Raw genomic sequence first — 13,053 nt, forward strand, 5'->3', positions numbered from 1 at the left:
GCTGGGGGGCGGGGGAGGGGGGGAGGGGGGCAGCAGGGCCCCACACAGGAGATGAGACAAGTCTCCCTGAGCACACTTGAGCGTGCTTTCTCGTGGTCTCCCCTACAGCCTCGCCTGGGCCTTCCCCCTGTGAAGGCCCAGCCCTGTCCTGCTGTCTGTCGGACCCCTGATGGGCGTTCTCTGTAAGAGCCTCTTACAAACCATGACCACAGTGGCTGAGCTTCGGATAACTGTCTACCAAGTAAAGGGACCACGTTTAAGACAATTCCCTCTTATTGCTGACCATTTAGGCTGTTTCTGAGATTTCTAAAAGATGCAAACAATGTCATTAAATAACGCTAATAACACCCAAACAGATATTTCCTCAGGATTGATCTCCAGACTGGGTTTCAAAGGTCTGAACGGTTTCTTTGGCCCCTGTGGGTTTTTAATTTTTACTGATGGTATTTATTTATTTTTTATTTTTAAAATTGATTTGAGAGAGAGAGGAAGGGACGCAGAGAGAAACATCTATGTGAGAGAGGAACATGGATCAGTTGCCTCTCATATGCTCCCTGACCAGGGATCGAACCCGAAACCTAGGTAGGAGCCCTGACCAGGTATCGAACTGGAGACCTTTTGGTGCACAGGAGGATGCTCCCACCGGCTGCGCCACACCGGCCTGGGCTGGGCCCTGTGGGTGTGGACGGCGCTGTGGACATGCTGAGGAGCCTAGAGACCAGCCCCGGGGGCACTACATCTACCCTCCTAAGTGGGTGTGTTCCACTCACCCTGAGCAGGTGGGTAGGGGGAGGGGCACTGCCGCAGCAGGGAGGGGCTGCCCTACATAACATTCCCACATGAAAGGGACAGGTGTGCAGGTGGGACCCAGGGTCGTAGCAGTTCTGCCTCACACCCCTTGTGTGTGGGGGACAATAACCTGTCTCCAGTGTCCCCTCAACCCCTCCTTGGGCCATTCCCTTAGTTAACGGAAATGCTCTTCCTAGAGAAAGAGTCCAGGGTACGGGGATTCCTATACCTTTTCATTCAAGCCTGTTTGAACTGCAGCCCCGGAGTCTGTAACTGTCTCAGCAAACCCCAAGCACACAAAGACAGAGGCTTGTGGCTGGCTTTGGTCGCTGTGATCTGGAATCAGCCAGCAGCTGCCCTGGCAGGCTCCACCCAGCACAACCCAGGTGGGAAAAGCCCTGCACAGGGGGGTGCCCTGAGGCTCTGGGAGAGACCCCAGCCCTGGGAGCCTGGGTGCCAGCCCGCTGGCTTCCTATTGGCTGATGGATGCCCGAGAGCCAGGTACCTCTGGAAAAGACCAGCAGAGGTATGCAGAGCAAGGAGGGGGAAGAACCGTGCTGTGGCTGCTCTCAGCTGCCTCCTCCACCTCAGGATGGTCAGCGGACCATCACCGGAGGAGTTGGAGCTTCCCAGAAAGGGCCGCTTCCTTCCCACGCCACTTACCTCCTTCCTGTCCACCCTTGCCTTTCATCAGCATCACCTGGCTGTGGCAGGTGCATGACTCAGCACGTGTCTGTCAGCCACTCCCAACGACACAGTGGATAGCAGCCGCAGACCCTGTCCTCAGGGAACACGAGGCACATTAGTCGTGAACGGGAGCACATACCTGACATCTGGACGTCGACGCTGGAGCTCTTGGAGGGAAAGATCCAAGACAGCTCCCCCAGGCTTTGATCAATCTGTAGATCAAGCAGGCAGAGGCACTCATGTTTTTAGGTGGTTTTTACAAAGTCTCATTTATCTTATCAGTAGATGTGCCCTTGAAAACCTGGGAGGAAGTGTGGTCTTGTGGGGAAGCGCTGAGCTGGCGACACAGGGGCCTGTGCTGTCTTCTCAGCTCTACCCTGTCGTCAGAGGGTTCCATCTGGGCCATGGGAGTGAAGAGGCGGTCACACCTGCCCCTGGTTACCCCAGGACACCTCCTCAGTTGTGTGGCAGGGTGGTGGCGTTATAAAGCCAATGTATTCTTCCCAATAGACAAACCAAAACAAAGAGCATCTCTAAAAGGTGACTTTCTTGCCGTCAATGGAATATTCTGAGAATCTGTGACATGGGTTTGTAAATGAGGGGAAACAGGAACCACTGATCAATTCATAACGATACCACTGAAAGCTGCGGCGGTTCTGGGCCAGGGGGCACCAACAGACTGAGCTGGACGTGGGTCCAACGCCTGAGCCTGGCACGTGGAAAGAACTCCAAGTCACCTTCTTTTATTTATTTATTTATTTATTTATTTATTTATTTTTTTATCCTCACCCGAGGACATTTTTCCATTCTTTATTCAGACAGAGGGGGACAGAGAGAGAGGAAGAGAGAGAGAGAAAAACATCAATGTGAAAGGGACACATTGAGTGGCTGCCACCTGCATGACCCAACCAGGGCGGGGACAAACTGCAACCGAAGTACATGCCCCTAGTGGGAACCCAGGTCTCTCTGGACCGCAGGCCGATGCTCTAACAGCTGAGCAAACCGGCCAGGGTACCTGCGGATATTTTTCCATTGATTTTCAGATAAGGTGCGAGGGAGGGAGAAAAAGAGAGAAACATCGATGTGAGAGAGACACATCAATTGGTTGCCTCCTGCATGACCCCAACCAGGGCCAGGGATTGAATCCTAGCCGAGGTATGTGCCCTTGACCAGAATCGAACATGTGACTCTTTGGTCCTCGGGAGACGCTCCAACTGCTGAGCCAAACCGGCCAGGGCCCAGCTCTCCTTCTTAACCTCTCTATGGGTACCTTACTGTGTCACTACCGGGTGTGAAGTATGGCAATTAAAAATGCCCACTTCCTTTAAAAAAGGGAGCGAGTTCAAGACTATTCCTGTAAAAATAGTGTCCCTGGCTTCCCTGAGTGAGCTAGAAAGGGTGGAGCGCCTGCTGGTACATAGGGCACTGGCCATGGAAATGGTCACACATGGACACCACTGTGAAGTCTGTGGCATCAAAAAGGTCATCTTGGCCCTGGCCAGTTTGGCTCAGCCATTAGAGTGTTGGTGGGTTTGATACCTGGTTAAGGACACGTACCTGAGTTGTAGATTTGATCCCTGGCCTTGACTAGAACCATGGAGGAGGCAACCAATTGATGTGTCTCTCTCATATCAATGTTTCTCTCTCTCTCTCAACCCTTTCACACTATCTAAATTAAAAAAAAAAATCAATGGAAAAATATTCTCGGGTGAGGATTTAAAACAAAAACAAAAGGTCATCTTGTTGCATCAGTGATTCAAAACTGAAGTCAAGCATAAACCATCAAGTAGACCTGCTTTTGAGGGCTTCTTGGAAGCTCACAGAGACTTCCTTTGAGAAAAACATTTTCTGTTAGAACCAGTTAAATGTGAAGTGGGTTGCCCAGAGAATGTGAGCTCCACGTCACAGGGGGTGTTTAAATGTGGGGTGGACAAGCACTTGGCGGGGTTATGGTAAAGGGAGTTCAAGTATTATTTGGAAGCTGAATTAGGTAGACTCCTCTCCCAACGTAGAGGTCTATAACTCCGAAGGGTCAGATTTTACCGATCACAAAGATTTCTGAATTCTCGTTGCAATTGCTTCTGCTTCAGTCACAACTGGAGTAGAGAAGAGCCCCAGGGACGACTTATATGCAGGGTCATGAACTCTGGAACTTCTTTTGTTTTGTTTTTTAATCCTCACCCGAGAACATTTTTCCATTTTTTTGTTCAGATAGAATGGGAGGGAGTGAGAGGGAGAGAGAGAGAGAAACATCTTCACATCGAGTGGCTGCCTCCCGCATGACCCAACCAGGGTTGGAGACAAACTGCAACCGAGGTACGTGCCCTTAACGGGAACCAAACCCGGGTCTCTCTGGACTGTAGACCGACTCTCTAACCTCTGAGCCAAACCGGCCAGGGCTGGAACTTCTTATAGTGACAAGATTAGGTAAGCTCGTGCAGGGCCTAAGGTTAAACTGCTCCTGCTCTTGTCCCCATGGGTTGGGGTAGGGGAACAGGACATCTCACCAGGTATCACTGGGTGGTGGTATTTGGGTCAAGTCCTATCTTCACCATTTACTTTCTAACCCGGTGACTTGCTGGAGCTGAGGGTTAGCATCCTGTGTGTAAATGGCAAGAGGGCATACATGCATAAGGGTTAACAGAGAATGCAGGCAAAACAGTGCAACCAAGCAAAATAAGGATGGTGGCTGAGAAATGAGGGAAAAGGTCAATAAACAATGTGTGAAGATTGGGCCATCTGGTCACTTTACATTTTTAGCGAGGTTGGATGTGGTCAACTCCTCTTTGAAAACAGATAGAAATGTGTGTGCATGTGTGCATGTGTGTGGTCAGACTGATGACAACTTTCTTTTTCTTTATTGATTTTAGAGAGAGGAAGGGAGAGGGAAAAAGAGAGTTAGAAACATCGATGAGAGACAACATCAACTGGTCTCCTCCTGCACACCCTTCACTGGGGATCGGGCCCACAACCTGGGCATGTGCCCTGACTGGAAATCGAACTGGTGACTTCTCGGTGCATTGGGTCGACGCTTAACCACTGAGCCACACCGGCCTTACGACAACTTTTAAAAACAGATGTATAAAGTAGATAGTCTCATTTATATTTTGAAATTTTAGAATTTATTGTTTGTTACTTGATAATTATTATTTTTTTCCTCTTCAAAGAGATTTGTAGTTGTAGAAGATGCCGTAGGTAAGCTCACATGTAAAGGTAAGATGCCTTTTGCTCAGCCAGTGTGACTCAGTGGTTGAGCATCGACCCATGCACCAAGAGGTCGCCAGTTCGATTCCTGGTCAGGACACATGCTCAGGTTGTGGGCCTGATCCCCAGTGGGGGGCATGCAGGAGGCGGCCAGTCGATGTTCTCTCTCATTGATGTTTCTCTCTCTCTCTCTCTCCCTCTCCTTTCCTCTCTCTCTAAAATCAATAAAGGAAAAAAAAAAAGGTAAGATGCCTTTTGAATGATCCGGGACACCCTCAGGGCAGTGAAGCCCATGATATTTGGAGCCAGCGTGTAAGGGTAAAGTTCTGTGCATATGTTTTATTTTATTTATTCTTTAGTCCTCACCTGAGGATATTTTCCATTTATTTTCAGAGTGGGAGGGAGAGAGGGAGAAAGAGAGAGAGAGAAACATCAATGTGAGAGAGACACATTGACTGGTCACTTCCCACAGGACCCCGACGAGGGCCAGAGAGGAAATGCAACGGAGGTACATGCCCTTGGCCGGAATTAAACCCGGAACTTTTTGGTCCATGGGCTGATGCTCTAACCACTTAGCCAAACCGGCCGGGGCCTGTGAGTATGTTTTAAATAGTTACAGCCTTAAAAACACTATTTTAAAAATAAAAATCATGCTTATTTTTATTTTTTTATTTTTTTATCTTCACCCGAGGACATTTTTGCATTTATCTTCAGATAGAGCTGAAGGGAGAGAAGAAGGAAGAGAGAGAGAGACATGGACGTAAGAGAGACACACCGACTGGTTGCCAATCACACAACCCCAATTGGGGCTGGGGACAAACTGCAACCAAGCTACGTGCCCTTAGTGGGAACTGAACCCAGGAGTCTCTGGTTCATGGGCTGACGCTCTAACCGCTGAGCCAAACCAGCCAGGGCCCATGCTTATTTTTTTTTTTAAATCTAGGATATAGCAAAGCACAGAGAAGCGGAAAAGAAAATTTTTGTATAGTCCTACCGCCAGAGATACGACTGTAACCTCTGTTCTATTACCTTCCAGCTTCTCTCTTTTAAAAATGGGACCAAACACTAGTTATTCTAAAAATATTTTTATATTTTTAAACAGTAACTTTTCTTGTCATTATACATTTTCCTCATATACAGAGGTGGGCAAATGTACATTTATAGTTGTGAGTATGATAAACACAGTTTGATATTATTATTATTTTTGTTAATCCTAACCTGAGGATATTTTTTCCCATTGATTTTTAGAGAGAGTGGAAGGGATAGGTTAGGGAAGAGAGAGAGAGAGAGATTGATGTGAGAGAGACACATGATTGGTTGCCTTCCACAAGCAACCCAGGTACGTGTTCTTGACCAGGAATCGAACCCGAGACCCTTCTGTGTGCCAGCCCATGCTCTAACCACCGAGCACACCAGCCAGGGCCACAGTTTATTCTTTTTTGGTAATAATCATTTGTCTTTTTCCATATAAACAACTGTAAACCTACTCTTGCCCACCCCTGTATATATTTTTTCAAACTTGAATTGCTTTATTGTTTGCTTGGCTATAAATGTAATACACAGATAGAAATAATGCACATGCATAGACATGACGGTAAAAATACCTGTAACCTGCCTCCTCCCCCATACCCCTTACAGAGTTAACATTTTGGCATATACTCTATTTTATCTAATGCATGTTTCTTACTCATAGATAATTCCCTCTCCTCCAAGATTGAGTTCATATAATCTCTAATGTTTTATGACCCGATTTTTAGATTTAAAAGTCCATTACGACCAGTTTTCCAGTACAAAGCACTCTTGCATGGCATGCCTTTAATGCCTCCCATCACCTGTGTGGACGGATTATCATTCTTTTCACTGGTGGCTTTTAGCATGTTCTCGGTATGCTCACAATAATGTGATGCATGCCTTTGCCATGAATAATCCTTGTGCATAACCATAGTAACCTTTTTATGATATGTTTGTAGCCGTGGAATTGCTGGATCAAAGAAATATACACAACTTCAAGGCTCTGGCTACACATTGCCCTTTACAGTGGCCGTACCGGACTGCGCTTCCTTCAATGGCACACAAATGAGCTCACTTATAAGCACTTTCATCTACCAGAAATATTATATTCTGGTATAATCTGGTAAAATGAATTTTAAAATGTGTTGCTGCCCTGGCCGGTTTGGCTCAGCGGTAGAGCATTGGCCCACGGACCAATGAGTTGCGGGTTCGATTCTGACCAAGGGCACGTACCTCGGTTGCCCTTTGTCGGGGTCGTGAGCTGTGTCCCTCTCTCGTCAATGTTTCTCTCTTTCTCCCTTTCTCCCTCTTTCTCTCTCCCAATAAGTGGAAAGATATCCTCGTGTGAGGATTAAAAAAAAAAAAAATTAAATGTGTTGCTATTTTTGTTTGTTGTTTAAATAACTCAAATTATATATATTAGACACAAGTTCATATTTAATTTAAAAAGTTTTTCTATTACAGTTTACATTCAATAGTATTTTGTATTAGTTTCGGGTGTGCAGCGTAGTGGTCAGACAATCATGTACTTTACACAGTGGTCCCCCTGATATTTTCAGTACCCATCTGGCACCATACATAGTTATTGCAATATTTCTTTTTAATTTTTGTTAGAGTTTATTATTCTTTAAATTATTGATTTTCTGGTTTATTTCTTTCAGTATATTTTTAAAACATTCATTTAGCTAAACCACATGCAATTTCTTTTCTTTTTTTTTTTTTTGTTCAGATAGAGTGGGAGAAAGAGAGAGAGAGAAACATTAACGTGAAAGGGACACATCGAGTGGCTGCCACCCGCACGACCCAACCGGGGCTGGGGACAAACTGCAACTGAGGTACATGCTCTTAGCAGGAACCGAACCCGGGTCTCTCTGGACCACAGGCTGACGCTCTAACCGCTGAGCCAAACAGGCCAGGTCTGGAATTTCTTTTGGTGTAAGATGGGAAGGGCTAAAACTTATTTTCTTTTCCAAAGAATTAACCAACTGTCTCAGTGCCCTTTATCTATATAACCCATTCTTTCCCCAAGAATGTGAATGCCACTCGTATCATGTAATCCACTCTGCCTCTGGGGTCTACTCTGTATCAGCTGGTTGTAGTCATTGGACTCAGTCACTGGTAACCGACCAGTGTGTATCCAGTGGCTGACAGTCCCACTGGGCGGGAGGGGCTCTTGCCTTTGAGAAAGAAATCCTTTCTGATTCTAAAGATGGGCGTCACATCCCTTCATCTCTGCAGTGTTTCTCTCTGTGAGGACGGAGGATGGGAAAGCAGATGTCCTGTCGGGGCGGCAGGAGCCCGGAATGCAGAACACGGCCAACCAGTGACAAAACTGGGGAGATGCTTGAGGGAAACCCCGGTCCGGGGGCCACAGGAGGATTAGCCTCAGCGATCCTGACCCTTTGAGAAGTCAGCCCAGTTCTGGGCCCCTGGTAAGAAATTGAGAACTAGGAGTTTGGGGAGGAGGTCTTGTCCTCAAACTTTTAGGAAAAAAAATCCGTAGAGTCCCACCTCAATAAGTCAATACTTTCATGGTTGCTTAAGCTCGAAATGCCACCAATTTAAATGTAAAAACTACTAATATGTTTAGCTACTGTAATAATCCACCTGGCACCGTGCACAGTTATAGCACTATTATTGACTATCTTTCCTAATTAAATTGATTCTTAGGTGCTTTCTGATGTATTGTAAAATTGTGTTTTCACAGTCAACTTAATCATAAAATAAAAGGAGAAACATTTAAAAAAACTTTTTCTTTCTTTTATTGATACATTAGAGACAGAGGAAGGGAGAGGGAGAGAGAGATGGAAACATAGAAGAGAGAGAACATAGATTCGCCGCCTCCTGCATGCCCCCCACTGGGGATCGGGCCCACAACCCAGGCATGTGCCCTGAGCGGGAATCGAACTGGTGACCTCTTGGTGCATGGGTCGACGCTCAACCACTGAGCCATATCGGCTGGGCGAAGGAGAAACATTTTAATTTTAATCTCTCAGTACTTAAGTGAAACTAGTTCCTTTTCCAGGGAACGTTTGTTTTTGACATTCCTGCCTGGTGCTGGTAGTCAGGCATTTGCCTCTTCACAGTCAGACATGCTCAGCTAGAGACATGAATAGCGTTTTCTGCAGGTGATTATTTGCTTTACAAAAAGAGAATCACCCTTTCGATACTTCCTGGCACCCTGCGTTTCCTCCCTCAGCATTCCTGCAATTCCACCAAATCCTTCTTTTAAATCACTCTTTCTCTGGCTGCGTGATACATCAGGTGTAGATAGATCACTATTTAGGACTCCCTATTGATGAACTTAGGGTTGTTTCCAGTTTTTATCTTGCCCCCAAATATGAAATAGAAGTAATCATCTTTGTACATTTATTCTTAGGTAACGACCCGTTTGCCTTCCCGGAGACATATTCCCAGGAGTGCTGAGGCAGAACATGTGCTTTGTGTCAGAGTACGTGATGCGTAGGATTGCCACACGGTTTCCCAAGAGGCTGTCGTGTCTCTGAGCTTCGTCACAACCCCCATGGGTGCCCTTGCCCATGTCCTCTCCAGCAGTAAGTGATATCACTCTCACATTTTCACCCACCCAGTGACATTTCTATGCAAATGACAAACTTGCATTTTTCTAGAAAATGTATTCATAATCTTGCCTGAGTCACACTCATTCTACGAAGGTGAGATTGGTGTAGAGGTCATGGTAGGGCATGAAGAACATGTGAATCGACTTTCCTCTCAAATGTGCAGACACACTCAAGGGTCTTAATTTAGTCTGGACCCTAAACACAAGGCAGGGAAGAGGGTGCAGCGATTCTGAGTTAACATCAGCAGGGTGTGACAAGGCTCAACTAGGGGACAGCTGTCCTCTGCAAGTCCTTGTGTGTCACAATAATCAGGAGTCGTTTCCAAGGCAAACATCCCGCCCCCGCCCCCCGCATGGCACACAGGAGCACACTCACTCTGGTGGATAACATTCCAATAGTAGTATTCTCTCCCCATTGATAAACTTCTGTGGGAGACTTTGCATGGCATCCATTTTGTTAAAATCTGCTCTGCCATCTCCTGCCCCAAGGCAGGATATCTCTGCTTTATCTCTGCATTTTGAACCATTTACCCAACAAGCCAGACTTTGCTGATTTTTTGTTCCACCCGTGATATTTACTTGAAATTGCTTCGGGGTGGTTACTCAATAACTTATCGCTTGGCAACAAATGATCTTGTTTTTCTGCTTCTTGCCCTATATATTGTGTGGATCTCCCCAGAATAAACGAGACTTGATCAGAACCCTGTCTTGTCTCCTTTTCTCGTGTCCCTTGTCCCTCCTCATCCTCACTCCCCCTCTAGAGTCCTCGTTGCTCGACCTGCGGGAGGGGTCAAACTTCCATGTGCTGGGGAGGCTGGCAGAGTCGTGCGAGAGGAAGGCGTGGGAAACCATTACAGCAAGGACTGGTTTTCACCTTTCCTGTCGCCTCCTCCAACCCCCACAACACGGCTGCCTGCCGGAGGTGGCATTCTGCATTTCTGGGGAGGTGGGCTTTGCCTGGACTGGGAAAGGACTTCTGTGAGGCCTGCTTTTCTTGTGTATTCACCTTTCCCCCCCTTCCCGAAACCAAAGCATCCTCTTAGGGAAGGTGATGGGATAGAAGGGACGCCTCAAACTCCACCTTCTCCGGCCCTGCCCACCCAGAAGCTCAGTGACCGCCAGCTGGTCTCATTTTTGTGCTGGCCGCGTCTCCCATTGTTCTTTGCTCCCCAGGCCCCCCTTCGAGCTTGGCTGAGGCCTGGAGTTGGGTGAGAGTGGAGGAACAAGGGTCAGGGCCTCCCTTTTTCATGGCCTGGTCCTCCCCAGCCAGCAAGTCTCGCCAGCTTTTAGCTCACAGGATGCTGAAGGGGCACAAGGAAGGGTGTGTTGGGGAAGGTGGGCCTCCGCCTCCCCACCAACACTTCAAATCTTCCCCCTCTTAACCTGGCCCCCATTCAACCACAGAGACCTCCACAAACTCCTGTGAGAGGCTGCAGACTCTTCTATTCGCACAACACAGGTTTTTTTGAGAAGGCAGTTCATGCCCCCTGCCTTTATTAGCATCATCGGGATATTTGCCGACCCACGTGTTTATTGTCTGCCCATGACTGGCACTAAGGTGGGGCAAGTGAGGTGCCAAGGGCACGGGGTTGGGACACTGTCTGCATATGCTCACGTGTAGCTGTGAGAACACAGGAGGTGCTCAATTGATATCTAGTCTGTGGAGCTTGTGTTCTCTAAGGTGTCCGTCGACTGTGCTCGGCAGACTAAACCTCCAGAAGTGTGGGGAATTGGAGTCCTCAGGAGCCCAGAAAGGCTGGGCCAGGATGCCAGCAGGCAAGGCGCCGAGGGGGCGTGGAGGGAGGGCAGTGGTCCCAGCTCCCTGGAGCAGAGCCTGACTGTGGGGCCAGAGGACCTCCTGACCAGCCTTCTGCTGCCTTTATTTATTTACTTAGATTCCGGCCCCAAGTCAGAGGTTGCAAGACAGCCCCACAGGCCTTGGTGCCCCCAGGAGATGGCTGGTAAGGGGAGAACTGAAGGCTGGAAGCCTCTTTGTTAAATGAGATGAGCAAAACATGAGCCCTGGAGGTTGTGTCTGTCCTGGCCACCCCTAGTCCTGGCACAGGACATGCTGGGCACAGAGAAGGTGTTCCAAATAATTATATTTGAATTGGCAGCAAGAAGCTGAAGGAATAGGAACACTAACTACAGAACAAGGGGCAGGGTGAGTTGTTCACTCATGAAGAGGACAGAATGCAGATGGTCCACAATTAAAAGACAGGAAAGAGCCCGGCCGGTGTGGCTCAGTGGTTGAGCATCCACCCATGCACCAAGAGGTCCCTGGTTGGATTCCCGGTCAGGGCCCAGGCCCAGGTTGTGGGCCTGATGCCCAGTGCGGGGCACGCAGGAGGTGGCCAGTCGATGTTCTCTCTCATCGATGTTTCTATCTCTCTCCCTCTCATTTCCTCTCTCTCTAAAATCAATAAAGAAAAAATATTTTTAAAAGAAAAGATAGGAAAGAGCCTTGGCCGGTGTGGCTCAGTTGGTTGAGTGTCATGTCTCATGCACTGAAAAGTCTCAGGTTCGATTCCCAGTCAGGGCACATGCCCAGGCTTCAGGTTTGATCCCCGTTAGGGGTGCGTGCTGGAGGCAGCCAACAGATGTTTCTCTCTCTTTCTCCCTCTTTCTCCCCCTCTTCCTTCCTCTCTAAAATCGATAAAAACATATTTAAAAATAAATAATAAAAATATATGAAAGAAATGTAGACAGCTTCCATTCAAATTCAGAAGCCTAAGCTAAACTTGAAAACGAGCACTCGCATGTAAAAGGCAGAATTTGTGGAAACATGGAGTCCGGACAGCCAGCGCCACTGGGCGGGGATACAGAAGCCCCTGGCACTCCGTGCTCACCGTCGTGCACATTTCTGAGCGTCCCCAGCTGATGTGGTACTGGGGACTACGGTTTCCTTCTGTTTGAGTCAGTGCACCGAGGTGTAGAGCCAGGAAGAGTCTAGGAACCAGTGACTCATGGTCACCAAAAAGTGACGCATCTGAGGAGGTTTCCCAAGAAGTGACAGAAGAAATATCTCTCACCCTCCACGCCTGGAAAGGCCTCTGAAAACAGGGCTCTCTCCCTCTTTCTTTTTGACTAGGTGGTGGATTCAGATCAACTTTGCAGCCCACACAGGGCTGGGGATCACTTTCTGAAAACAAGTTGCCCACTTCCTACAGTAGAGACACAAGCTGTTGCGGCGGGGGTGGGGATGAGCAAGGATGAAAGGTGAAGGGTGGTGTCGGAGCCCCCTTCCTCCTTTGAACATGGCCCTGCGGGGACCACAGCTGCAGGCTGCTGCCCAGAACGCTTCAGCTTCAGTGAGAGGGAGGGAGGGGAGGAAAGTTTTCAGAAAGTGATCCCCAGCCCCGTGTGGGCTGCAAAGCTCCCAGACCTTCCTGTCTACAGTCATCCCAGGCGCAGGGCAAGACCAAGAGGGAGAGGTTACTGGGCTCCCATTTCACAGGAGAGCACTGAGGCGCACGGGGTTACCAGCTTGCCCAAGGTCACCAGCCAGTAGCTAGGCCCTGCTGTCCGGCCGCCGCAGCATGCATCACATGTTTCCATCGCACTCATTTTTAAAGAATCACAATTTATGAACAAGTCTCCCATTGACAGATGTTTAAGCTGATTCCAATTTTTTAATATTACAATGATCAGAGCCTCTTTTAAAAGAGGCTGTTTCATGCTCACTTTGGCAGCATGTAAAGTTGGAGCAATGCAGAGAAGATTATTAGCATAGCCCCCGGGGCAAGGATGACAGGCAAATTCATGAAGCGTTCTATATTTTA

The 13,053-nt window shown here is 47.9% G+C and overlaps 1 non-coding gene across 1 annotated transcript; it reads left to right on the top strand.

Annotated features, from left to right (window-relative positions):
- The first annotated feature begins 12,949 nt into the window (after positions 1 to 12,949).
- LOC118631280 lies at positions 12,950 to 13,053 on the top strand. Its single transcript, XR_004959769.1, has one exon. It is a non-coding gene; the product is annotated as a U6 spliceosomal RNA (small nuclear RNA).

This window comes from Molossus molossus, unplaced genomic scaffold (assembly GCF_014108415.1).
Source record: "Molossus molossus isolate mMolMol1 unplaced genomic scaffold, mMolMol1.p scaffold_m16_p_15, whole genome shotgun sequence".
NCBI classification, from domain to species: Eukaryota; Metazoa; Chordata; class Mammalia; order Chiroptera; family Molossidae; genus Molossus; species Molossus molossus.